General features: G+C 45.7%; 1 protein-coding gene across 2 annotated transcripts in view; it reads right to left on the bottom strand.

The window, feature by feature from the left end:
• The window catches only part of KCNH6 (potassium voltage-gated channel subfamily H member 6), a 322,142-nt gene that overhangs the window by 141,827 nt on the left and 152,437 nt on the right, over positions 1 to 27,878 (bottom strand). The gene's annotated exons all lie outside the window — the stretch shown is intronic.

Here is a 27,878-nt window from a genome sequence, read left to right as displayed (position 1 = left end):
GCTGATCTCGGACTTCCTCTTCATGTTCAATTCGACAGGAGGCGGGGACAGCACTGATTGGATGCCGGCGTCACATGTCATGGCAACAGCACGGCACCCCCGCGACCACGAGCGCTGACACCGTGACAGCGGTACCAGCAAGGCAGGTGAGTATAGGCTTTATTTTATCAGGGCCAAGCGAGGTGCATGAACAGGGGCTGTCCAAGTAGTGGACAACTTCTTTATGTAAGTTATACTATTTCAGGCATCATATAAGACTGTCACACTCTTCGAGTTATTTTTTCATTACTGCAGCTCCATAACACGAGCAGAAGACGTCCGCCTCGCACCAGCCTTGTTAGCAGCCATGAGTAACATATGGGCAGTACATGGGGGAAATCTAAATAAATGTAAATGATTTGTATTCACAGTGCTTGCCTACTAATTACTGCTCTGCATAATAATGTTCACAGCGAGAGAACGAAGGAAAAACTGTCTCTCATCAGGTGGAGATCACACCCGTCCTGAATGCACCAGACTGCTGGTAGACATTACTAGATAATGAAATCCATTCATGGGCTCCACCCTGGGCGCTGCGGGCTGCCCCTCCTCTATTCAGCGTGACAGCGTCCAGCAGAATTAATCCTTGGGATTCTCAGTAGTTAATTCTGTGCCAATGTTATATAACAGAGAAGAGGGCAGGAGATAGGAAAGTATCTGGACACAGAGCAGCCTGAAAGGTCATCCCCAAGTGCTTATCAAAGAGAGAGAGGGAGATGAGGAGGGGGTAACCCAGAGGATCCTGACATCCAGCATCAATAAAATAAGCTCTGTGTTGTAGATTATCGTATCTAGACACATATTGTAATATCTCATACACTTCTATGGGCCTCACGTATCAAAAGCAATGTTATTTGTACATTCGTTTAGCTGATAAACAACTGGATATCCTTTTTGTTAGTGCTGAAATGTGTAGGCAATACGGAATATGTTCTTTTATAAAGTAAGACATAAGTAGATGTATAGATATATGTCTGCAGCGTATGGGTCCACTGCCAAAAACACACTGGATATTGCTTTGGAAATGTTGTGTATTTGCCACAGATTTCACTCTACGCATTGCAAAAGGTAAAATCTGTGGTGAAAATCCATGGCATAAATTGACATTTTTTCTTAGACATTCCTCACATGTATTAAAGCTGTCAAACAGTCGCAAGCACCGCTGAAGAGACTCGGCGAGGACCCGAGCATGCTTGCCGAAAGGGTTAATAGAACATACTCGCTCATCACTATTGGGAACCACTGGTCTATACAGTAGTATTCAAAACAATAGCAGTCCAATATGACTAACCAGATTAATCACTGTTTTTTGGTATAAATCATATTACCACATGTCAAACAATTTACCAGTTGGTCCAGTAGATTCTAAGAAAACCAACAGACTCCGCATTCATGATCTGCATGTTTTTGAGTCTGTGTTTTTTAATAATTAATTGAAAGGGGGTGTGTTCAAAATAATAGCGGTGTGTAGTTTAATTAGTAAGGTCAATCATCCTGTGAAGAAACAGGTGTGAATCAGGTGGTCCTTATTTAAGGGTGAAGCCAGCACATGTTGTACATGCATTTCTCCTTGAAAACCTGAAAAATATGGGTAGTTCGAGACATTGTTCAGAAGAACAGCGTACTTTGATTAAAAAGTTGATTGGATAGTGTAAAACTTATAAAGAAGTGCAGACACTGATAGGCTGTTCAGCTAAATGATCACCAATGCTTTAAAATGGAAAGCAAAACCAGAGAGACTTGGAAGAAAACAGAGGACTACCATTCGAATAGATCGAAGAATAGCCAGAATAGCAAAGGCTCAGCCAATGATCAGCTCCAAGATGATAAAAGGCAGTCTCAAATTACCTGTGAGTACTGTGACAGTTAGAAGACATGTGTTTAAAGGATAATCTCTTATCAAGAAGTCCCTGCAAAGTCCCACTGTTAAAAAAAAAGACATGTACTGAAGCAGATAAAATTTGCCAAAGAACACATCAACTGACCGAAAGAGAAATGGATAAAGATTTTGTGGACTGATGAAAGTAAAATTGCTCTTTTTGGGTCCAAGGGCAGCAGACAGTAAGGTTAAGTGCACATGTAGCGTTTTTGATGCGTTTTCGCAGTGTTTCTTCCGTGTGGAAATACATCAAAATGCTATGTAATCCATCTGCCAGCGAATGCAATGACAATCCTGATGTGCTGTGCACATGATGCGGCATTTTCCGCTCAGGATTGTCATTGCGTTTAAATACACAGCATGTCCATTCTATGTAGTGTTTCTGCAGCGCTTCCAGTCCACTAACTTTAATTGATCCACAGCAAATCCGCAGGTATAAATATATCTGCGTATTTGCTGCGGTTGTTTGCTGCATATTTGACTAGTCAATGGGTCAAATACGCTGCAAAATCACACATAGGATGGTACACGGGTCGGCTAGGGAAGACTACTACTCCCATAATCCGACCTCCGATCCCTCTTATAGCGGCGCGGCTGAGGGGAGTAGTAGTGTCCTCAGCCGAGCTGGGGCTGCGCGCTGTGTAAAAAAACAAACAAACACCTATTCTCACCTGTCCGGTGCCCCCCAGTGTCCTCCTGGTCCTCGTGATGTCCCCAGCGATTCGATCAGCCTGGCGGCCGGTGGTACACTGATGGGAGCGCGCTCGCTCTCTGCAGTGTACGTCGCTGCGCTGCCCGGACCTGAGATCACGTTAGCTCTCAGCTGAAGATCAAGTGAGAGTTCCGGGACCTCACTTTATGGCACTGGTGCTGCGTGGGAACATTCTCAACAATGTTCCCATGTACCACTGATGCTGAGGTCACCGGGGCTGATCAGCTGATCTTCTGCTGATGAACCCAAGTGACCTCACTCCTGCAGCAGAGCCATGTAAACTGACAGGAGTGATTCTACACTCCTGTCAGTGTATATTACTGTCTTCTACAGCAGTGACATCAGTGATTGCTGATGTCACTGCTGTAGAAGTGACCCGGATCGCCGAGGTACAATCTGGATTACGTCGTGACGGCGGACAGGTGAGGGATATGGTTGTATTTTATTTTTATATTTTTTACAGAAGAATTATTAAAACTGTGTGTATTTTTATTTCATTAAAATACTTTATTCTGGCCATGTTTATTATTTAAAAGCGGAGAAAACTTTACTACGAGGTTAGTAATGGGGGCGTCTTATAGAAACCCTCTATTACCAACCTGGGCTTCATGTCAGCCACCAATACAAGGCTGACATGAGCCCCAACCCCATTACCTCACTCGCCATCGCTACAGGGCAGTGGGAAGAGCGGAGGCTAAGCGCCAGATTTGGCGCATGTTATGGATGTGCCATTTCTGGGACTACTGAGAGGTGATATTATTAGTGGGCGGAGGGGGCCAGGTTCCATGGCCCCTTCCCTGGATATTAATATCAGCCCACAGCTGTCTGTTTAGCCTTTTCTGATTAGATTTTATAGGAGAACCCTACGTAATTTTTTTTCTGAGGTCCCCCTGTAATCTAGCTAGTAAAGGCTAAGCAAACAGCTGTGGGCTGTTATTAATAGCCAGGGAACATTGTTGGCTAATGTCCCGTTCCCCGGCTACTAATATCAGTTCCCAGCGGACGGCTTTCCTTCTGCTGGTTATAAAAATGACATGGGAGCCCACGCCATTTTTTAAATTTAAGGCTATGTTCCCATGATCCAGATGTAGCAGCGCTTTGGATGCAGCATATTTTTGCTGCATCCAAAACATTGCATTCTACTGAATGCAGGTAAATCCACATGTGTTCACTGAACCATGCGGATTTATAGCACTCAAAACTTTCTAGTGGTCAAATTTCTGTTACGGAGACTAGCGACTCCGCAAGAGAATTTGACATATTGCGGTCCTGAAAGTTGGGCCGCATGTTAGTGTCCGCGGGTGATCCGCAGCCTCAGATGCACGCATAGTGGACATGTGATTTCTAGAGATCCCATCCACTATGCTGTAACATCTGGATGCTGCGGTTTGACGCTGTATGGTGTGACACAGCTTCAAACCCTGATCGTGGGCACGTACCCAAACTCACCCACAGCATGTCAATTTCTGTAGTGGACACGCTAGTCTCCGCTGCAGATTTTAACCGATTTGAATTGTCATTATATGCGGTGGATTCACATGTACCGACAACAAAAGTGTGGCATTAGAACACCGCATTTTGGACGCAGCAAAAATATGCTGCATCCAAAGAGCTGCTTGTTGCTGTTTGTAGGGACGTAGTGGCTAACGAAACAGCTGTGAGCTGTTAATAATAGCCAGGGACCATGTTTGCCTAATGGCACCTTCCTAGGCTAAAAATAGCAGCTCTCAGTTGCCCCAGAAATGACATGAATGGAAATGCTAATGACATTGGGTATATGGGATTAGCTGACACCTAGTTCTTTAGTTTGGTGATGACAAGGTGTCAATCAGACCCTTTCATTACCAAACCTAATTAAACTAAAGTAAAGAGTAATAAACACACAGACACAGAGCAAGCACTTTATTTGAAATACAACAGACACATTCTTAAATTAACCAATATACTCACCCCAGTTCTGAGGGAAATCCAAGGGTTAAAGCAATCTCCCACATTTCTTTTTTCAAATAACTTTATTTAGCTCCCAACAGCTTTCCTTTACAGTACAAAAATGCTTCAAAAAATCGTGAGAATGCGCATTTTTTTCCACAACATTTTTCCTGCCAAAGAGATGCAGAAATGCTGCAGAAATTTCTGCTTCAAATCCTGAAAGTGCGCACATAGCCTTAGTCAGACGACCCCCAAAACTCTGCATTCAAGCCACAGTACACTCTGAAGTCAGTGAAGCATGGTGGTGCAAGCATCATGATATGGGCATGTTTCTGTTACTATGGTGCCAGACCTATTTACCGCATACCAGGGATCATGGACCAGTTTGCATATATTAAAATACTTGAAGAGGTCATGTTGCCTTACGCTGAAGAGGATATGCCCTTGCATTGGGTGTTTCAACAAGACAACGACCCTAAACACACCAGTAAACAAGCAAAATCTTGGTTCCAGTCCAACAAAATTGAGGTTAAGGAGTGGCCAGTCCAATCCCCGGACCTTAGTCCGATAGAACACTTGTGGGGTAACATCAAAAATGCTGACAAATGCCCAAAAATTGTGGGATGTAGTAAAAGCATCCTGGGCTGTAATAACAGTTGATAGGTGCCAGAAGTTGGTTGACTCTACAGTGGGGGAAATAATTATTTGATCCCTTGCTGTTTTTGTAAGTTTGCCCACTGACAAAGACATGAACAGTCTATAATTTTAAGGGTAGGTTAATTTTAACATTGAGAGATAGAATATCCAAAAATAATCAAGAAAATCACATTATATAAATTAGATACATTTATTTTCATTTTGCAGTGAGAAATAAGTATTTGATCCTTCTGGAAAACAACACTTAATACTTGGTGGCAAAACCCTTGTTGGCAAGCACAGCAGTTAGACGTTTTTTGTAGTTGATGATGAGGGTTGCGCACATGTCAGGAGGAATTTTGGTCCACTCCTCTTTGCAGATCATCTCTAAATCTTTAAGATTTTGAGTCTATTGCTTGGCAACTCGGAGCTTTAACTCCCTCCATAAATTTTCTATGGGATTAAGGTCTGGAGACTGGCTAGGCCACTCCATGACCTTACTGTGATTCTTTTTGAGCCACTCCTTTGCTGCCTTGGCTGTATGTTTTGGGTCATTGTCTTGCTGGAAGACCCAGCCACAACCCATCTTCAATGCTCTTACTGAGGGAAGGAGGTTGTTGGCCAAAATGTCGCGATACATGACCGCATCCATCTTTCCTTCAGTACGGTGCAGTCGTCATGTCCCCTTTGCAGAAAAGCACGCCCAAAGTATAATGTTTCCCCCACCATGCTTCATGGTTGGGGAAATGTTCTTAAAGTTGTACTCATTCTTCTTCTTCAAACACGGCGATTTGAGTTAATGCCAAAGAGCTCAATTTTTATCTCATCTGACCACAGCACCTTCTCCCAATAACTCACAGAATCATCAAGGAGTTCATTGGCAAACTTCAGACGGGCTCGCACATGTGCCTTCTTGAGCAGGGGGACCTTACGGGCACTGCAGGATTTTAAACCTTTAAGGCATAATGTGTTACCAGTGGTTTTCTTGGTGACTGTGGTCCCAGCTGCCTTGACATCATTAACAAGTTCCCCCTTGTAGTTTTAGGCTGATCTCTCACCTTCCTCATGATCAAGGACACCCCATGAGGTGAGGTTTTGCATGGTGCCCCAGATCGATGTCGATTGGCAGTAATTTTGCATTTCATCCATTTTCTTACTCTTGCACCAACAGTTGTCTCCTTCTCACCCAGCGTCTTACTTTTGGTTTTGTAGCCCATTCCTGCTTTGTGCAGGTCTATGATCTTGTCCCTGACATCCTTAGAAAGCTTTTTGGTCTTGCCCATGTTGTAGAGGTTAGAGTTTGAATGATTGATTCTGTGGACAGGAGTCTTTTATACAGGTGTCTATGTAAAATAGCTGTCTTTAATGCAGGTAACAAGTTGATTAGGAGCGTCTAACTGGTCTGTAGTAGCCAGAAATCATAATGGTTTGTAGGGGATCAAATACTTATTTATCACTGCAAAATGTAAATAAATTTATCTAATTTATATAATGTGATTTTCTTGATTTTTTTTGGATATTCTATTTCTCAATGTTAAAATTAACCTACCCTTAAAATTATAGACTGTTTATGTCTTTGTCAGTGGGCAAACTTACCAAAACAGCAAGGAATCAAATACTTATTTCCCCCACTGTATGTAACATAGATGTGAAGCAGTTCTAAAAAATATTGGGTATACAACAAATTATTAGGTTAGTGATTCACAGGAATGCTAAATCCTCATAAAAAGAGTACATATTGTGAGTTTGTAAAGACAAATGCAGACTCTGCTATTTGTTTTAACAGCCCAATGTTCATTTTTGGTTATTTTCTGTAAATTAGTTAAAAATGATATACATTTCTCTCCATGTTTTGAATTAGAAAACAGTCTGCAATGTTCCCAATGTATGGAAATAAAAACTAGTATAAAGATTTTGTGCTTAACTCATGTTTTTGAACACACTGCTATTATTTTGAACACTACTGTATACTGTAGTGTAGTTTAGGCTATGTGCCCACGATGCAGAAATGCTCAGGATTTTTTCCTGAGCGTTTCTGCATCTCCCTGGCAGAAAAAAAACACATGCGGATTGTACATGCGTTTTCCTGCCAGGGACATGCGGAAGTGAAGCGTTCTTCACTTGCATTTCCGCATGCGGTTTGACAAGCGCTTTCCAAGCGATTTCCACTTGGAAAGTGCTTGTCAACTTGGTCACACTATATAAATCCATGCAAACAGCATGGATTTATATAGTGTGACTGAGAGAATGTCAACAAATAAAAAAATGAATGTATACTTACCCTCCGATGGCCCGCGCTGTCTTGCTTCACCGTCCCGGCTGCCGGCAGCGGTGGATTGAAGGACCTGCCGATGTCAGAGTCGCGTGACCCGTCCAATGACTCTGACGTCAGGTCCTTCATTCCATCGCGAAGTGCCGGGAAGCAAGGAGGAGCGCAGCGCGGGCCGCCAGAAGGTAAGTATATATTTATTTTTTATTTTATTCTTTTTTTTACAGCTTTTTTAATGGTACCTGGGTGTGGATGAGACTCTCCTGTCCTCCACACACATTAGAACGCGCCAATTACGCAAGTACAGATGCAGTCTTGCGGAATTGGCGCGTTCTAATGCAAGTCAATGGCGGCGAAAATGCAGCACTTCCACAAAATAATTGGTAGTGCTGCGTTTTTTTCCGCAATGATAATCCGCAGCGGAAATTTCCACAGCATGTGCTCAGCACATGCGGATTATCATTGGGGGACATGACAGTGTGGCACCCCAGGGGTCCAGTTGCCACAGTGGCATTGCTTCCCTCAAAAGAGGTAATGCCATGCCTGGAAGCAAGCAGGGATCCCCTGTTCAGGGATACTAAACATGCAACACTTTCCTGGCTCCAGACCAGCAAGGGGAGTCCCCTCCCCTTGGCAACTGGTATCTGGGGGCGGGGTTAGTTAGTCTTAGTGTGAGGGGTTGAGTTTAGGACGTCGCGGAGACAAGAGCTAGGGACTGGAGCTGATGTAGCTCGTCCTAGCTAAAGAAGCACAGAGGACCGGACACCGGAGTCCGAGGCTGTGGGGCACGGAAGGTCCAGCAGCAGATACTGTAGGGCAGGAGATTGCAGGTCTCCTGGCCCCATCAGACGCCCGGAGGCTCAGCAGCACCGAGGGACCAGCACCGCTACATGGGAGCAACGCATGGGTAAGGCCCGAGCTGCCAGCCATACGGGTGAGCACAGAACGTTACACTCAGGGACGTGGGCTATTGCACAGCTACAAGCAGCAAAGCCAAAGAGTATAGTGAGAAGGGGAGGCCTACAATTTCACCTGGCAAGGAGGACTCTATGTTTGCTTCCAGGCTGACCGGACTCCTACTTCTAGCCAGTACTCCAGTTCAGACCTGTCTAATTTCCATCAGTAAAGACCCTGGGACTGCACTATACTCACTCTGTGGTTATTACTGCACTACGACACCCTGCACAACCACCAACATCCACACACTGCTCTGAAGCTAACTCTTCCTGTGGGGAGTCGTACCATCCTTGCAGCAAAACCACCAGCTTCAGAGGACTATTCCGCAGCGGCAGCCCCCTTTAGCCACATTCCACAGGTGGCGTAGTAGGACTCTTTAATAAAACCTATACATACAATTTCCTTGGATTGACCGCCCTGGGTCACGGACCGGGAAACCACCACTGTGACTACAACCCCCAGCATCTACTGGCCCGGCACCGGGTAACCCACGGCCCAGGGGGCGCGTCAGCAGGTCTTCTACCATGTGTTTTTTAAGTGCTTCTGCAGCGTTTTTGCCGCTGCGGAAACGCTTAAAAAACGCATCGTGGGCACACAGCCTTACAATTTTTCCAAAGCCAAAGCTTATATGGTGACAGACATGGATTACAAATATTTCTAGGAGTATGGCAATTTTGTCAGCAAAACTACTGTTGCAGACTAGAATATTTTTACCGTCAAAAACTCATCTTGATGAAACAGAACGTAGCACCAATGTGAACAGTCGCGGCATAGCGAAATGTGACATGAGCAGAGCCAAATTCTGCATATAGGAGGACGTTGTGAAATTACAACTCCCAGCATGTCCTGCCAGTGTTGTACTTTCACAACAGCCTTAGGTTTACCCTCTCATCAGTCTTTGTTTGGCGAGTGTCACAATGAATAAGGGAATTCTGCAGTTATAAGTTCCTCTCTAACATCCCGTCACCGTAAGAAGGAAAATCCACAGACATCACTCACTACCTTGTGTGTCACATTTAATTCCCGTCTGTCTCTACACTACCTTGTTATTGTAATCGTTATGAACATGGAATTATCCAGTGACTGTGACATAACAGATGTCATTGAAATAGTAACCATGACACGCGATGCAAGACTGCCGGGTACAGCTCTGCATCTCATATGACAATTCAGAAGTGCTAAGAGATAACAGAAAATTCACAGTTAATCCCTCCGCCTGCCTATACTCTGTTTAGTAACCACAACAGATAGCGGTGATGACATGCCGCCGACGACCTGCCTGCTAAACCTGCAGGAATGTCAGTAGTAAGTGTCAGAGGACAGAGTGATGAGTGGGCTTTAGGTGCCCTTAGGTGTCTTCGGAAAATAGGGTGTTAGGGATAGATAGTGGAGAGAATAGCTGGGGGCTGTGAAGGGGCTAAGAGTTAGAGATAAACAGTTTGTCTAAAGCATACATGTTAAACTCTGGCCCGCAGAGTGGTTTTATTTGGCCCGCGACAACAGAACCACCACATCTATGTGGGGCCATTATACTGTATGGAGGACTATGTGGGGCCATTATACTGTATGGAGGACTATGTGGGGCCCATTATTCTGTATGGAGGACTATGTGGGGCTCATTATACTGTATGGAGGACTATGTGGGGCTTATTATTCTGTATGAAGGACTATGTGGGGCTCATTATACTGCATGGAGGACTATGTGGGGCCCATTATTCTGTATGGAGGACTATGTGGTGCCCATTATTCTGTATGGAGGACTATGTGGGGCCCATTATACTGTATGGAGGACTATGTGGGGCCCATTATTCTGTATGGAGGACTATGTGGGGCCATTATTCTGTATGGAGAACTATGTGGTGCGCCCATTATTCTGTATGGAGGACTATGTGGGGCTCATTATACTGTATGGAGGACTATGTGGGGCCCATTATTCTATATGGAGGACTATGTGGGGCCCATTATTCTGTATGGAGGACTATGTAGGGCCCATTATTCTGTATGGAGGACTATGTGGGGCCCATTATACTGTACGGAGGACTATGTGGGGCCCATTATTCTGTATGGAGGACTATGTGGGCCCATTATTCTGTATGGAGGACTATGTGGTGCGCCCATTATTCTGTATGGAGGACTATGTGATGTCCATTATACTGTATGGAGGACTATGTGGGGCTCATTATTCTGTATAGAGGATTATGTGGGGCTCATTATAGTTTATGGAGGACTATGTGGGGCCCATTATTCTGTATGGAGGACTATGTAGGGCCCATTATTCTGTATGGAGGACTATGTGGGGCCCATTATACTGTATGGAGGACTATGTGGGGCCCATTATTCTGTATGGAGGACTATGTGGGGCCATTATTCTGTATGGAGGACTATGTGGGGCTCATTATACTGTATGGAGGACTATGTAGGGCCCATTATTCTGTATGGAGGACTATGTGGGGCCCATTATTCTGTATGGAGGACTATGTGGGGCCCATTATTCTGTATGGAGGACTATGTGGGGCCCATTAGACTGTATGGAGGACTATGTGGGGCCCATTATTCTGTATGGAGGACTATGTGGGGCCATTATTCTGTATGGAGAACTATGTGGTGTGCCCATTATTCTGTATGGAGGACTATGTGGGGTCCATTATACTGTATGGAGGACTATGTGGGGCTCATTGTATATTTTTCATAACACTGCCTCCCTTTTGGATTAAATATAAAATTTAATAGTCCTCTTTCTTTTGCTCTGTAATCGTTCCCTTCCCTGAAGCCATATACGCTATCAGAAAGCAGGCATCCGGCCAGGCCTGTATTATATTTAAAATCTGGCCGGTGGTGGCAGCGAATAATAATAATTGGGCTATCGTGAAGCTGGCAGTAACCATACGGAGGCATATACACATATTCCATGCGTTGGAATTCGGAGGTGTGACGCCATATGCTTTCTGCTCGCTTGCCGATAGCTATTTAGTGAGTAATCGGGATCGTGTGCTTGCGAATCCCTGCTCAATCCTGTGAATGCTTGACAAAGTGACGGCAGCGGCGGGATATTGTGTGATCTCCCCGGTGTCTCCACTGACCTCCCTGACAAATTGGTGGCAAGCGGTGGGATATTACAGAATATCAGTGATTGGATTGAGCAATCATTCCTGTGACTGAAAACTTGCACATTTCTTGTGAGAATTCTGTGCAAAACTTTAAGAAATCAGACTCAGTGTTTTAATATATTTTATCTGGGACATTACTGTACGTGTAGCAGTTGCATCCCCCCCTTCTCTTGTTTTTCTGTCCTATCTTTTATTTGGCAATAATGGCTACACGTGGAGAGCCCTCGTATCACCAGTAGTCAGAGGACACTATCACTGCTCTCTGTGAGCTGAGACAGATTGACCCCACGGGCAAAACTAAGGCCCAACTGATTGCTGAACTGCTGCAAGGTGCTGCAGAGCCAGTCCAACAGCAGAGCCCTGATGATGGGGCGGCCAGCCCGGATAGTGCTGCTGCAGGGGTCCCATTTGTGATTGCCAGTCAGACCCGCTGCCAGGGTAGTGTGGAACCCAACCTGCAGATGGCCTTGGAGCAGCTCACCGCAGACGACCATGACGGACGACTGCAGCTGATCCTGAAATTCCAGGAGCGAGCAGAGCAACGGGCCCAAGCTGACCGAGAAGCTGCTGAGCGAAAGTGGCGAGATGAGCAGTGGTACCAGCTGGAGTTAGCCCGAATCCAGCTGCAGACCTCCACCACACAGACCCAGGAGTCCAACATTGCCATCGCTTTAAACCCCGTCCTAAGCATTTCCCTGTGATGGAAAAGGATGGGGACTTGGACATATTTCTGCAAGGGTTTGAAAAAGCCTGCAGGCAGTACCAGCTGCCTGCTGACCAGTGGGCCAGGTACTTAACTCCGGGGCTCAGAGGAAAAGCTCTGAAGGTGTTTGCTTCTCTCCCTCGAGAACAAAATGTAGACTATGAGGCCGTAAACCAGGCCCTGATAAAAAAGTACCAGCTGACTCTGGAGGTTTACCGGAAAAAGTTCAGAGCCCTCCAAAGGAACCACATGACAGCTACGGTGATGAGGTGAATGGGATCGGAACCAACCTTGAGCAGTGGGTCGGAGGACAGTCAGTCACCACCTTTGAGGACCTGAAGGATCTGATGGTGAAGAACCAGTTTCTTTGTCTTTTCCCAGTGGAAGTGCGACAATCTGTGCTTGACTGGGAGCCAAAGGAGGCAGCCCAGATCGCAGATGCCTATGAGGCCAACCGCACACCAGAGGTGCAGAAGTCGGCGCCGCCAGCTAGAAAGGGGTTAAGCTTACAACAACCCCCAGTGTCCCAGCCAGCCGGGCCCTCAGTGGGTTCTGCCCCATCTTCCAGCACCCGGCCTGCATTTGACTCCCGTAAGTGTTATATTTGTGACCAAACGGGTCACGTCAGTCTTGTCTGCCCGGAGATGCAGAAGATGAAGCTGAGGCCTCAGGGCCTACTGCAGCCATTCTTTTTGTGGGTGGGGCGGTTGGCCGGGCCCGTGAGAACTTGCAACCGGTTACTGTGGGCAACATCGTTACTGTTGGCCTGAAGGACACTGGCACAGAACACACCCTCATCCGCTCTGAGTTCATGTTACCCGAATAACTCATTCCTGGGAAGACCCTGACTGTCACAGGGTTTGGGGGTGTTCACCATCCCATACCAATGGCCCGAGTTTTCCTGGACTGGAGTGTGGGGAGGTGGTTAAGGGAAGTGGGGGTGTCGGAGAATCTCCCCACTAATGTGCTATTGGGAACTGATCTGGGACGGTTGGTTGCCCTATACATTCCTGACAGACCTCCCAGATCTGATATGTCATGTAATGCCACTGTCAATACTGTCAATGTCATGCATAATAAAAATGTGTATTGTGGTGAAGGGGAACTCAGCCACCTCCCACTGCGGGGTGATGCTGCTGAGGATCCCCTAAAGCGAGCCAGAATAAATTCTATGGGCAATGGGAGCAGGCATGGAGACCAGGAAGCAGGTCATCCCGTGCAGGTGACCAGGGTCAAGCCAGATGGTGACATGGTCAGTGGTAGCTGCCCCATGACTAGCTCGACTCCAAGGGAGAAACACGGGGATCATAGAGAAAGTGGTCCCTTGCCGCCGACCAGTGTCATGACGGACTGTGACATGGCCGGTGGTAGCTGCCCCATAGTGAACACGGCTCCTCAGGTAACAATGAGGGATGGAAGGGGAGGCCCCACAACCAGGCAAGGTAAAAGAACGGTGTGTCCCCCTGTCTGTCAGGAATATGGGAGGAAGGTACCCATAGTCTGTCAGAGGTGTGGGGAAAATGTATCCCGAACCGGTCAGGGTGATTGGAAAGCTAGATCCCCAGTCGGTCAGTGGTGGGCAAGTTAGGTCCACGACTTGTCAGATCAGGTGCAAAGTATGAGAACTGATTTGGCTAGACCTCAGTCCAGAGCCTCTCATGTAGCCAAATCAGTACTCATACTTTGCACTGACAAGGGCTAACAGCCGAAACACCGTGTCTGCAAATTGAGATTCTGAGTTGGCTTTTATCCTAAGTTATAGTGCACGACTTGTTAAAGGGTTGATTGTGACTTGTAGGATTGCTGCTTCCAATAGGTGGCACTATAGAGTTCAAGTCCTCTTTTTCTCTAAAGAGGCAATTTGCATATTAAATTTTCTAGAGGAGCGTTCAACAATGAATAAGCCTCCTTACCTTGACATGCCAGATCCGGTATGTCACTCTCCACAAAGAGAAACGTTACCCCTTAGACCTCAGTCCAGAGCCTCTTTTCTGGCCCTCTTTGAGGTGGTGTAGGGACCGATTTACAGATCGCCTCTTAAGCCCACCTCGCGGCCTTTCTTCTCCATACAGGGGTTCACATGGTAAAATCGAAATTTGTTGTCTTACTACTGTGGTACATAAAGCAGGCCACATTTGAGCTTTTAATTCTTTGGTACTGATATTCTTCTCCATACACAGATTCACATGATAAAATCTAAATTTGTTGTCTTATTACTGTGGTACATAAAGCAAGCCACATTTCAGCTCATAATTCTTTGGTGCTGATATTCTGCTCCATACAGGGGTTTACATGAGGAAAACACATTTTTTTCTGTTACTACCGTGCTACAGAGACTAGGCCGCATTTCAGCTTTTAATTATTTTGTACTAGTATTGTGCTACAGCCGGGAGTCCACATTTCAGAATCTTAATTGGTTGTGCTAATATCGTGGTTCTGAAACTATGCCACATTTCAGCATTGGACAGGGCTTGAAGCAGCATTTCTAGCTTAAACTTTGATCAGTAATTTATGGATGAGTAACAGGTGTAGGCCTGGTGCTCTGAGAGCTCTGGCAAATTCAGACCACAAACATCGAGGAGACCCAACTTGGAGACCAAACATTTCCAATAATTATGGGCAGATACCACTAAAGTGGATGTAACATCCCTGACGGCGTGCTGGCATGGCTTACCACCTCCCAACATGCAAGACCGCCATCTTACCTATCAGTCCAGGTTGCACACTTTGCTCCAGTACCTGCTGTGTGCATGTCTCTTGTCTGATTGCTTAGGGCGGCGGCGCGGTTACTGCCTGTTTCTTATAGTTACTGTGTGCACAGTCCTAATGCGTCCCCAGCCTATTGCTGTGAGTAACTGGATAATTAAACCCCCTCTACCCAGTAGGAGGGGCCTGAGCAACACTTTCTTACAGTGTGTTCTGTGCAACTGAGTTGCCAGGTCCTGTCCTGTATCTTGTCTGTTTCCGCCACCCTGGGGGCTGTATACCCAGGCCTGTTTCCTGTATCTGTGACTTCTAGTCTGTTCCGCCACTCTGGGGGCTGTATACCCAGGCCTGTTGCCTGTATCTGTGACTTCTAGTCTGTTTCCGCCACCCTGGTGACTGAGTTCCCAGGCTCGTTTCTGTATCTTGTTCCTGGTTCAGTTCCTGTCTGAACTGTGTCCTAGCCCGTTACCTGTTTGTCTCTATGTCCGAACCTTCCCTTTTCCTGCAGTGTCTGAACCTGCACCTAACTCCAACTCATTGTCTCTGTACTTCTGTTTGTGAGATTTGTGTCCACTCGTTACTTCATTGTGTGTATCTGGTTCTGCTTGTCCTGTTACCCTGCCTCTGTATCTACCTCCTGTGTTCTAACTATCTTCCTGTATTTTCCAGTGTGTTCCATGTGAACAGAGTCCCTGTCCTGTCTTCCTGCACCTTCTGCTCTGTTCAGCTCTGCTTGTCTACCGCATCTGCGGTTTTGCTCTGCTCTGCTTGTTCACCGCACCTGCGGTTTCGCTCTGCTATGCTTGTTCACCGCACCTGCGGGTTTTGCTCTGCTCTGCTTGTCCACCACACCTGCATTTTTGCTCTGCTGTGCTTGTCTACCGCACCTGCGGATTTTGCTCTGCTGTGCTTGTCTACTGCATCTGCGGGTTTTGCTCTGCTGTGCTTGTCTACCGCACCTGCGTGTTTTGCTCTGCTCTGCTTGTCTACCGCACCTGCGGGTTTTGCTCTGCTCTGCTTGTTTACCGCATCTGCGGGTTTTGCTTTGCTCTGCTTGTCTACCGCACCTGCGGGTTTTGCTCTGCTCTGCTTGTCTACCGCACCTGCGGCTTTAGCTCTGCTCTGCTTGTCTATCGCACCTGCGGGTTTTGCTCTGCTCTGCTTGTCTACCGCACCTGCGGGTTTTGCTCTGCTCTGCTTGTCTACCGCACCTGCGGGTTTTGCTCTGCTCTGCTGGTCTACCGCACCTGCGGGTTTTGCTCTGCTCTGCTTGTGTACCGCACCTGCGGGTTTTGCTCTGCTCTGCTTGTCTACCGCATCTGCGGCTCTGTTCCTGTATCCCAGTCTGTACTGGTTCCTATGCTGCCTGCGTTTCTACCTGCCAGTACCCACCTGTCTGCATGCCAGCCGTGCCTGCCAGTACCCACCTGTCTGCATACCAGCCGCGCCTGCCAGTACCCACCTGTCTGTATGCCAGCCTAACCTGCCTGTTCCTGCATTCCCCGGTGTGGGTCAACAGCTGTGACCGGGGTCTGGCCTGGAGTAGCACCTGGTCCCTCTGCTCGGTTCCTCCCTAGTTCATGGAGTCGACTGAGCCGCCGAGTGACCTAGGTTGGACCAAGTTGATAGTTAGTCACGCCCCTCCAGGCACTCCTCGGTTCATGGTCCAGTGGGATCACTAACCACGCTCAAGTCAGTCAGTGCGTAACAGTCGCATCAATTTCTATTTATTTATTTATTTTACTCACTTATATAACGCCAATAATTTCACAGCGCTTTACAGACATGATCAATTTCTCCATAGTAGAAATAGTATAATGGGGCTCTGACACCCCTTCCACTACAGGAAACACACCAGATGGAGACCCAACCAGGAGGCTCCACATTTCAAAAAAATATTGCCATACAACACAAAAGTGGCATCAATTTCACAGGAGTAGAAATAGTATAATGGGGACTGACACCCTTTCCACTATAGGTAACCCACCAGATGGAGACCCAACTTGAAGTCTCCACATTTCCAATAATTATGGGCAAATACCACTAAAGTGGCATCAATTTCTATTTATTTATTTTACTCCCTTATATAGCACCAATAATTCCACAGCTCTTTACAGACATTATCAATTTCCCCATAGCAGAAATAGTATAATGGGGCACAGACAACCCACCAGATGGAGACCCAACTTGGAATCTCTACATTTACAATTTTTTTTTTGTAACATCAGCAGCAGTAGCAACAACAGGCACAGAAGCCACAACAAAGGTGTCACAGACTGCAATAACGCGAGATCAATGCAGTACACTAAAAACTACACCATCGCCTAGTCTTTCTGGTCTGCGACTGGGGTGCAAAAGTTTTTGGAGATCCATGACTTGTTCATCTTGATGAAAGTTAGATGGTCTACACTTTCAGGGAACAGCCAGATGCGCTTATCCATCAGGACACCAGCAGCGCTGAAGACATGTTCTGAGAGAACGCTGGCTGTCGCCCATGACAAAACTTCCAAGGTATGAGAGGCGAGCTCAGGCCACTCTTCAATTTTTCTAGGCCAAAATTCAAAAGGGTCCAAACTCCACTGATGGCATTGATATTGAGCTTTTGATTCTCCTGCACCATCTTCTCCAGTCATTCACTACGCGTCAGACTTGTAATCTGTTCTGCAGGTGCATGGTCTGGTCTAAAAAAGGAGTGAAAAGACTCCCAGAAATTTTTTTTAAAATTTATTTTACTCATATAGCGCCATTAATTCCACAGCGCTTTACCGACATTTACAGACATTAGTGGAACTGTCCCCATTGGGGCTCACAATCTAAATTTCCTGTCAGTATGTCTTTGGAGTATGGGAGGAAAAATGAGTACCTGGAGGAAACCCTCGCAAACATGGGGAGAACATACAAACTTCTTGCAGATGTTGTCCTTGGTGGAGTTGGAACGCAAGAGTAAAGCGCTGCAAGGCGGCGAATGTTTTTGCATTGACGACTCAACGTTCTTGGGTTTGGAAGTCTATAAGGCTAAGTGACCACGATGCAGAAATGCTGCATATTTTTTTCCGCTTCTCCCTGGAAGGGAAAACGCATGCGGATTTTACATGCGTTTTTCCCGCCAGGTAGAAGCGTTTGTCAAGCGTTTTTGCATGCATTTCTTTTCCAAGCGATTTTAGCATCACTTGGAAAAGTGCTTGACAACTTGTTCACACTATATAAATCCATGCAACCGGCATGGATTTATAGTAGTGTGACCAAGTTAGTTAAAAAAAAAAAGAATAAGAATGGTAAAAAATAAAAAATAAAGATTATACTTACCTTCCGATGTCCTCCCAGTGTTTTCTCCGCTCCGTCCGGTGTCTTGGGCGGCTCGCGGTGTTGTGAAGGACCTGCGGTGATGTCATTGAGTCATGTGTCAGGTTACATGACTCAATGACGTCATGGCAGGTCCTTCACAACACCGCGACCCATACCGCAGACCAGACGGAGCAGAGAAAACACCGGGAGGACATCGGAAGGCAAGTATAATCTTTATTTTTTACTTTAAATTCTTATTTTTACAGGTACCATGGTACCCAGGTCTGGATGAGAGTCTCCTCTTCTCTAGACCTGGGTACCATCCGCACATTGAACCGTGTGATATTCGCATGTGCAGATGCAGTGATGCGGATGTCACGCGGTCCAATGCAAGTCAATGGCGGCGATTACGCTGCGTGTCCGCAAAATTAATGGACATGCTGATTATCATTGGGGACCATGAGGCACATATTACCAAGCGTTTTTTTAAGTGTTTTCGCTGCGGAAATTTCGTGGCAAAAACGTTTAAAAAACGCATAGCGGGCACGCAGCCTAACTGTGATGTACACTGTGTGCCTCACTGCTGCCTTGGGGAAAACCACTCAAGATTGTCTTCTAGCAGTTTTGATACTCCAGCATTGGCGCGTCCCTTTCCAGGGGGAAAAGCATCTGGCAAAATTTACTCTTGTACCGTGGATCGAACAACGTGGCAACCCAGTAGTCAGCACTTAGCACTATTTCCTAACAATACGGGCAACAATCATGTTGCAGATAATGCTGCAAGAAGGTGCTCATGGGTCAGTCTCTTTCATGAGGTCCAAGTCCTTAGTATGTTGCTGGCGGGATAACACTCAAGCTTGCTTCCTCCATCCCCTCCTGGCAACCATGGACAACAGAAAGGGGATCATTATCCTCTTCATCTCCTACCTGTTGCGCGTCCACCGCTCCTTCCTCCTCGTCCTCCTCCATTTGTTCCTCGGCTCCTGCACCTTCACTAACAGTTTGTCTGGTACCCTGAGCCCCCCTTGATAACTGTAATCCACCTTCCAATGGCAACCGCCTGTGCAACGACAGTCTGGAACTTAGAGATATTGTTAGCCCTTCCGCATCCTCCACTGCTTCCTCCTCTTCCCCTGGGACCACCACCTCCTCCCGCAGACTATTCAAAGTGTGCTCCAGCATGTAGATGACTGGAATAGTGATACTGATGATGGCATCATCAGCGCTAACCATTTAACCATCTTAGTAGCCATTTTGAAACTGTGCAGAAGGGTGCAGAAGTCCACTTCGCCAGTGTGATTTGCACCCTGTCTGTACTGCGTTGGCCCAGGCAGGGCTTGTCGCTGCTGCCACAGTCGCTGCAACATGTGCAGAGTTCAATTACGCCATGACAAACATCGCATATCAACTGGTTAACCATACAGCCGAAAGATCTCTATAGCAATGCAAGTTGATAGCCCATGGGTTGGGAATAGCTGAAGTGAGCACACAGCGACCATTGTTTCTGCAGCAGTGCATCCAGGCCGGGATAGTGGCAGACAAATTGGTTTACCACCAGGTTGAGAATATGATCCATGCAAGGCACATGTGTGAGGTTGTGTCACGGGTGTGTCGGGTATAATAGACAGTCGCTCTGGATCTGGCTGTAGAAGGCCACTGCGCTTGGCATTACAGGCGCCTTCTTAATCCTTCTTCCTTTAGGACCCAGCGGTGACCTCCCTCCTGCTGCTGATTGACACACCCTTGCCTGGGAGTTAAAAACACTCAATTTGCTCCAGGAAATTGCCGGTGATACTTCTATGTACCTTTGTGCAGGCTTGGATCACTAGCAGTCGGCTAGCTTCTTCTCTAGTGCCCTTGGAGGACAGTTGGCGTTACTCCTCTGGTGTCTGCTCAAGTTAAGTTTATTCCCTTTGCTTGTCTACCTTGTTGTCTTTAGTTTATAGTGGAGCCTGACCAGTGCTCACCCCCCTCCCTATTCTGGGGCCAAGCTCTAGGGACATTCAGGGCTTAGGGTCCTGCTCGGCGATAGGTGTGGAACCTATATAGGGACAGTAGGTTAGGCAGGGTGATATTTGATCTGCCTAGGGGGTCTCCACTCCCTCTTTCCCTAGTGTTTGGGCTTCCTCCCCCACTTCCCTTCGTGTTGCACTTAGTCTTTCCCACACCTTGTGTGACAGGTTGCCCCGGCGTAGGGCCGCCACCAGGTTTGCGCCGTTATCGCACACAGCCTTCCCTGGCTCCAGGTTCAGTGGAGACAGCAATTGCTCAAACTCGGCATGGATAGCTGTCCACAACTCTTGATCTGTATTACTGCGATCTCCAAGGCATATTAATTTAAATACTGCCTGATTGTGGTGAGCCCTGGATGCACAGTATGGAGGTGGGGAGGGGGATTCTCTCTGCACTGTTGGAGGCAGAAGCAGTGAAGGAAGTGTTAGATACAGAGGTTTGTCCCACAAGCTTTGGGTATACCAAGACTTGGGGTCTAGTGACACCTTGGTGTTTAGTTATTTAGTTATCCATCCAATGGTGTGTAGTGGTTTAGTTCTCCAAACCTAGGTGTTTAGTAGTTAAGTTCTTCAACCCCTGTTGTCTACTACTTTAGTTCTCCATTCCCTTGTGTGTAGTGGTTTACAACCCTAGCTGTTTAGTAGTTTAGTTTTTCAACCCCTCTTCTTTAGTTTTCCATGTTCTGGTGTGTATTTGTTTCGTTCTCCAAGCCTATGTGTATAGTAGTTTAGTTCTCCAACCCCTGTTATCTAGTAGTTTAATTCTCCATCTTCTGGTGATTAGTGGTTTAGTTCTCCATCCCCAAGCGCCCTATAAGATTTGGCGATTCCAAGACTTGTGGAGCAGCTCATTCCCCGCCTGCCCCCACAGCCACCAGAGTCACCCAGTGCCCAGTCAGCGAGATGTAATGTCCCTGGGTATGCTTGCTTGTCCAGGTGTCAGTGGTGAAATGAACCCTAGCAGACATAGATTTTTTCAAGGAATGGGTGATGTTGTCTGCAACATGCTGGTGTAGCGCTGGCACATCTTTTTTAGAGAAGTAATGGCGACTGGGCAACTGGTACTGGGAGACTGTGATGGCCATCAGCTTTCGAAAAACATCTGTATTAACCAGGCAGAAAGGCAGCATTTCTGTGGCCAACAGATTGGAGATGGTGAAGTTCAAGCTCTTTGCTTTGGCATGTATAGGAGGAAACAATCTTTAAGTGACCACAACTGCGGGCCTGAGGGCTGGCTGTTGTGCTGAGAGAGGGTGGAGTAGGGTGAACATGACAAAGTGCTGGACTGTGAGAGAGGTGCAGGTGGAGATGTTATGGTGGCTTGAGAAAGTTGTGGTGTGCTTGGTGTCTGGGATCGGTCAAAAACAGCAGGCATGTCCATTTCCGTAACAGCTGACGGGCTCTCACTCAACCCGACTGTAGCGGGTAAACAAGTGGAGGTTCTGAGTCCAGAGACCTGTGTGAGAACACTTGTCACGGTGATGGAGGAAGAAAAAGCAGCAGTTGTGGTTGATGGGGCGGCTGGTGGTTGGCGAGGCCCGCTAGTCTGCATTTTAGCGCAGTGAGATTCCCAGTCTAACGAATGTTGATCGCGCATGTGCCAGTTCATGCATGTAGCAGTCAAATTATTGCAATTTATACTGTGTCATTTTTAACAAAGCTGGCAGATGACATTAATTGTGTCATCCTTTGCGGTCTCCAAAAAGACACAGGCTAGGCAAACCTTGCCTCCTCTGCGAACTGCAGACCTGTGACCACTGCTGGCCACAGATAGAGTTGTGGCTGTGGATGCAGTGCTTGTCGTGGTTGTATCACTCAGTGTCTGTGCAGGAATCTGCAACGTAACCTCCTCGTCTTCCTCCTCCTCCACCTCCTCTGCTGAGCTACTTAGCTGCGTGCCTCTGGGTTCACATCAAGTGGGATTTACAACCTCATCGTCATCCTATCTGTCCACCCACTCCTCGCCCTGAGAGTCACCCGCCTCCTCTTCCCGCCCTGACAGCACAGTACAGTCTGTGTGCACCACAGATATCTGAGTCTCATCAGTATCATCTTTATGCTGATGACACACAGATCTACCTCTCTGGACCTGAAATCACCTCCTTACTAACCAGAATCCCACAATGTCTGTCCACTATTTCAGCTTTCTTCTCTGCTAGATTTCTAAAACTTAACATGAATAAAACCAAATTCATCATCTTTCCACCATCTCATTCAACCCCCCACAACTGACCTATCCATCAAAGTCAATGGTTGCCCGCTCTCCCCAGTCCCGCAAGCTTGACTCTGATCTCTCCTTCAAACCTGAGATCCAAGCCCTTTCCACTTGCTGCCAACTCCAAATCAAAAATATCTCCCGGACCGGACATTCCGCAACCATGAATCTGCAAAAACACTAGTGCACGCCCTCATCATCTTCCACCTCGACTACTGCAACCTCCTGCTCAGTGGCTTCCCTTCTAACGCTCTCACACCCCTCCAATCTATCCTAAACTCTGCTGATCGACTGTCACCCCGCTATTCCCCGGCTTCTCCCCTCTGTCATTCCTTGCACTGGTTCCCCGTTGCCCAGAGACTCCAGTTCAAAACCTTAACTTTGGCATGCAAAGCCATTTAAAACCTGTCTCCTCCATACATCTGTGACCTAGTCTCCCAGTACTTACCTGCACGCAACCTCTGATCCTCACAAGATCTCCTTCTCTACTCCCCTCTTATCTCCTCTTCCCACAATCGCATACAAGATTTGTCCTGTGCATCTCCCCTGCTCTGGAACTCTCTACAATATCAGACTCTCGCCTACCATGGAAACCTTCAAAAGGAACCTGAAGACCTACCTCTTCTGACAAGCCTACAACCTGTAGTAACCCTCGCTCCACCATATCGCGGCACGACCAGCTCTACCCTCACCTATTGTATCCTCAACCATCCCTTGTACACTGTGAGTCCTCGCGGGCAGGGTCCTCTCTCCTCCTGTACCAGTCGGTGACTCTTTTTTGTTCAAAATGATTGTACTATTTGTTTGCTATGTATACCCTTTTTCACATGTAAAACACCATGTAATAAATGGCTTTGATTGACAGCTCTGACTTCATAGAGCCAGAAAAGGGTGGAGATGGAAACCAAACAGATGGAAACATGCATTTAAATGTTTGGCCACGCCATGACGCACTGAACACCTGTACTTGGTTTGAGCTCTCATACTGTGCTGACAGAGTCCCTTTAAGGCTCAGACCATTAGGCCCGACCTCTGCATCAACCAAAAACATCTCTCTACAGTTAATAGCTTTGCAAAAACATCAGCAGTCATGTCCTCAGTTGGCCAATAATGTAAGCCCTGAAGTCCTTGTTCTTGAAGATCCCTCAGAAAATGGAACTTCACATAACAATATGCTTCGTTCTAGGATTAACTCTTTGCATCTGTCAAGTGCAAGACATCTTTGATTGTCATACACAGATTTCATTTCTTGTTCTGCAAACTGTATCCGTTTATTGACTTCCCTTTCTGAGAGTTCAGATATATCTTCTTAAGATGTGGGTTCATATACATTTACTGTGCCTGCCTTGTATGGACAGCATATAGGCGGTTTATTGTTTTCTCTTTTTAAACGCCTTGATTCTGTATCTAGATTCGATAGTATCATCTCATGTGTAGTGTTTGGGATTAAAAAAAAATATGTTTTACAACATTATTGTACTTTTCTTTTTTTCAACTTGCAGCTAACGTACCATGCATGACAGAGACTTGCATCATATTTGTCAACCACTTGTGTAATATTTCTTATAAACTCTTTCTTCCCTCATAAGCTTCAAGTTACGCTACTGGCATGTATTATACATTTATGGCATACAGTCGCATGTAAAAGTCTGGTCACCCCTGGTCAAAATTACTGTTATTGTGAACAGTTAAGCATGTTGAAGATGAAATGATCTCTAAATGGGCCACTGCCCATTGGATACCTTTGGAGATTTGTGTGCTCATATAACTTCGACCAAGGTTTCAGACCTTAATTAGCTTGTTAGGGTTTTGGCTTGTTCACTATCATTGTTAGAAAAGGGCAGGTGATGCAAATTTCCCAGCTGTGTAAAAACTCAGCCTCCTCTAACCGTGTGCCAAAAAACAGTGTCTTAAAAACAGCTGCCTAGCACTCTGAAAATGAAAATTGTGGAGGCCCACAAAGCAGGAGAAGGCTATAAGAAGATAGCAAAGCGTTTTCAAGTTGCCCTTTCCTCAGTTTGAAATGTAATTAAGAAATGGCAGTTAATAGGAACAGTGGAGGTCAAGATAAGGTCTAGAAGACCAAGCAAAATTTCAGTGAGAGCTGCTCATAGGATTGCTAGAGAGGCAAATCAGAACCCCGGCTTGACTCCAAAAGACCTTCAGAAAGATTTAGCAGAGTCTGGAGTTGTGGTACATTGTTCTGCTGTACAGAGACACCTGCACAAATATGGCTTTCATGGAAGAGTCATCAGAAGAAAGCCTCTCCTGCATCTTTAGCAAGCCTGATGCATTTTGGAAACAGGTTTTGTTGACCGATGAGGTTAAAATAGAACTCTTTGACCACAATGATCAAAGGTATATGTGGAGAAAAAGGGCACAAAATTTCAGGAACAGAACATCTCTCCAACCATTAAGTATGGGGGTGGATCAATCATGCTTTGGGGTTGTGTTGCAGCCAATGGCACAAGGAACATTTCACAGGTAGAGGAAACAATGGATTCAATGAAATTTCACCAAAGTCTTGATGCAAACATAACACCATTTGTAAAAAAGCTGAAGTTGAAAAGAAGATGGCTTCTACAAATGGATAATGATCCTAAACACATGTCAAAATCCACAATAGACTACCTCAAAATGCACAAGCTGAAAGTTTTACAATGGCCCACACAGTTCTATGATCTGAACATCATTGAAAATCTGTGGCTAGACCTGAAAATAGCAGTGCATGCAAGACGACCCAGGAATCTCACAGAACTGGAAGAATTTTCCAAAGAAGAATGGATGAAAATCCCTCAAACAAGAATTGAAAGACTCTTGTCTGGCTACAAAAAAACATTTACAAGCTGTGATACTTTCAAAAGGGGGTGCTACTAGGTACTAACCATGCAGGGTGCTCACACTTTTGCTTCAGCCCATTTTCCTTTTTTAATTTTTTTAAATTTAAGAGATGAAAATATATATATTTTTTTGCCTAAAATACAAAGAAAATGTGTAATCTTTAACTTTAGACCTTTTAGAGATCATTTCATCTTCAACTTGCTTAACTGTTCATAATAACAGTAATTTTGACAAGGGGTACCCAAACTTTTACATGTCACTGTATACCATTGATATGCTGTAAGCATACATGATGGCAATAACCTTTTTAATGTAAAGGCCCCATACACATTAGACTTCAGTTAGATGAATCTTCTGATTTTGGTAGTATTGCCAGACCATCTAATGCAGTGTTCCCCAACTCCAGTCCTCAAGAGCCACCAACAAGTCATGTTTTCAGGATTTCCTTAATATTGCACAGGGGATAGAATTATCACATGGGCAATACTAAGGAAATCCTGAAAACATGATCTGTTGGTGGCTCTTGAGGATTGGGGTTGGGGAACACTGATCTAATGCATATGTGGGACTTCTGACTTTTCTCCAACATATGACATAGGGGGAGAGAAAGATCCAGTTTGTTGAATTTCTGGAGTGTGGCACTGATTCACCCATAGAGGTCACAGGCGGGGCTGAGATTTTTTGTGTAGGGGGGAGTCAAGAGTTACAGTTGTCCTCAAAAGTTTACATACCCCGGCAGATTTTTTCCTTTCTTGGCCTTGGTTCAGAGAATATGAATGATAACAAAAAAACTTTTTCTCCACTCGTGGTTATTGGTTGGGTGAAGCCATTTATTGTCAAACTACTGTGTTTTCTCTTTTTAAATCTTAATGACAACCAAAAACATCCAAATGACCCTGGTGATTTTGGTCTGATAACATACACAGAATTTGATACAAATGGGTTTGAATGGCTACTAACGGTAACATCCTCACCTGTGACCTGTTTGCTTGTAATCAGTGTGTGTGCGTAAAGGCTGAGTGAGTTTCTGGGATCCAGACAGACTCTTGCATCTTTCATCCAGCCACTAATGTTTCTGAATTGTGAGTCATGACAGCAAAAGAATTGTCAGTGGATCTACGGGAAAAGGTAGTTGAACTGTATAACACAGGAAAGGAATACAAAAAAATATCCAAGGAATTGATAATGCCAGTCAGCAGCATTCAAACTGTGATTAACAAATGGAAAATCAGGGGCTCTGTAAAAACCAAACCACGGTCAGGTAGACCAACAAAAATTTCGGCCACAACTGCTAGGAAAATTGTTCGGGATGCAAAGAAAAACCCACAAATAACATCAGCTGAAATTCAGGACTCTCTAAAAACTAGCGGTGTGGCAGTTTCAAAATGCCCAATAAGGAGGCATCTGAAGAAAAATGGGCTGCATGGTTGAGTCACCAGAAAGCCATTACTGCGCAAATGTCACAAGGTATCTCGCCTAAAATCCGCCAAACAGCACAGAGACAAGCCTCAAAACTTCTGGAACAAGGTCATTTGGAGTGATGAGACCAAAATTTAACTTTTTGGCCACAACCATAAATGTTACATTTGGATAGAGGTCAACATGCCTATGATGAAAGGAACACTATTCCTATAGTAAAGCTCGGAGGTGGATCGCTGATGTTTTGGGGATGTGTGAGCTACAAAGGCACAGGAAACTTGGTAAAAGTTGAAGGAAAGATGAATGCAGCACGTTATCCGCAAATACTGGGGCAAATTTGCACTCAACAGCCCAGAAGCTGCGCATGGGACGTACTTGGACGTTCCAACATGACAACAATCCAAAACACAAGGCCAAGTCGACCTGTCATTGGCTACAACAGAACAAAGTGAAGGTTCTGGAGTGGTCATCTCAGTCTCCTGACCTCAATATCATTGAGCCACTCTGGGGAGATCTCAAGTGCGCAGTTCATCCTAGACAGCCCAGGAATTTACAGGAACTGGAGGCTTTTTGCCAAGAAGAATAGGCAGCTTTACCATCTGAAAAATTAAAGAAACTTATCCACAACTACCACAAAAGACTTCAAACTGTCATTGATGTTAGAGGGGGCAATACACGGTATTAAGAACTTGGGTATGTGAACTTTTGATCAGGGTTATTTGGATGTTTTTGGTTGTCATTAAGATTTAAAAAGAGAAAACACAGTAGTTTGACAATAAATGGCTTCACCCAACCAATAACCATGAGTGGAGAAAAAGTTTTTTTTGTTATCATTCATATTCTCTGAAACAAGGCCAAGAAAGGAACAAATTCTGCCGGGGTATGTAAACTTTTGAGCACAACTGTATATCTGTTGGCTGAATGTTCATTGGGCAGACAGCCATCTATTGTGTATGGGGGCTTTTAGCCTAAAGTAAAGCTTGAAATACAGTCCTGGACACCATCGTCATAGGTGAGATCTTGTAAACTTGGCGGTGGAATATGAACCAAGGGAAAATGTGTGATGGACTCAAAGCTACAAAACAAGAAGAGGGAAGAAGCAGAAAAAGACGAAATTGTGCCGGTGGTTACTAAGAGAGAGGAAGATGGTGTCTGTAGTGAGATGAAGC

This window comes from Phyllobates terribilis, unplaced genomic scaffold (genome assembly GCF_046119375.1).
Source record: "Phyllobates terribilis strain yellow unplaced genomic scaffold, ASM4611937v1 Scaffold_5__5_contigs__length_657084704, whole genome shotgun sequence".
Classification (NCBI taxonomy): domain Eukaryota; kingdom Metazoa; phylum Chordata; class Amphibia; order Anura; family Dendrobatidae; genus Phyllobates; species Phyllobates terribilis.
The sequence above is the reverse complement of the archived record's forward strand: the minus strand, read 5'-3'. Positions and strand labels throughout refer to the sequence as shown.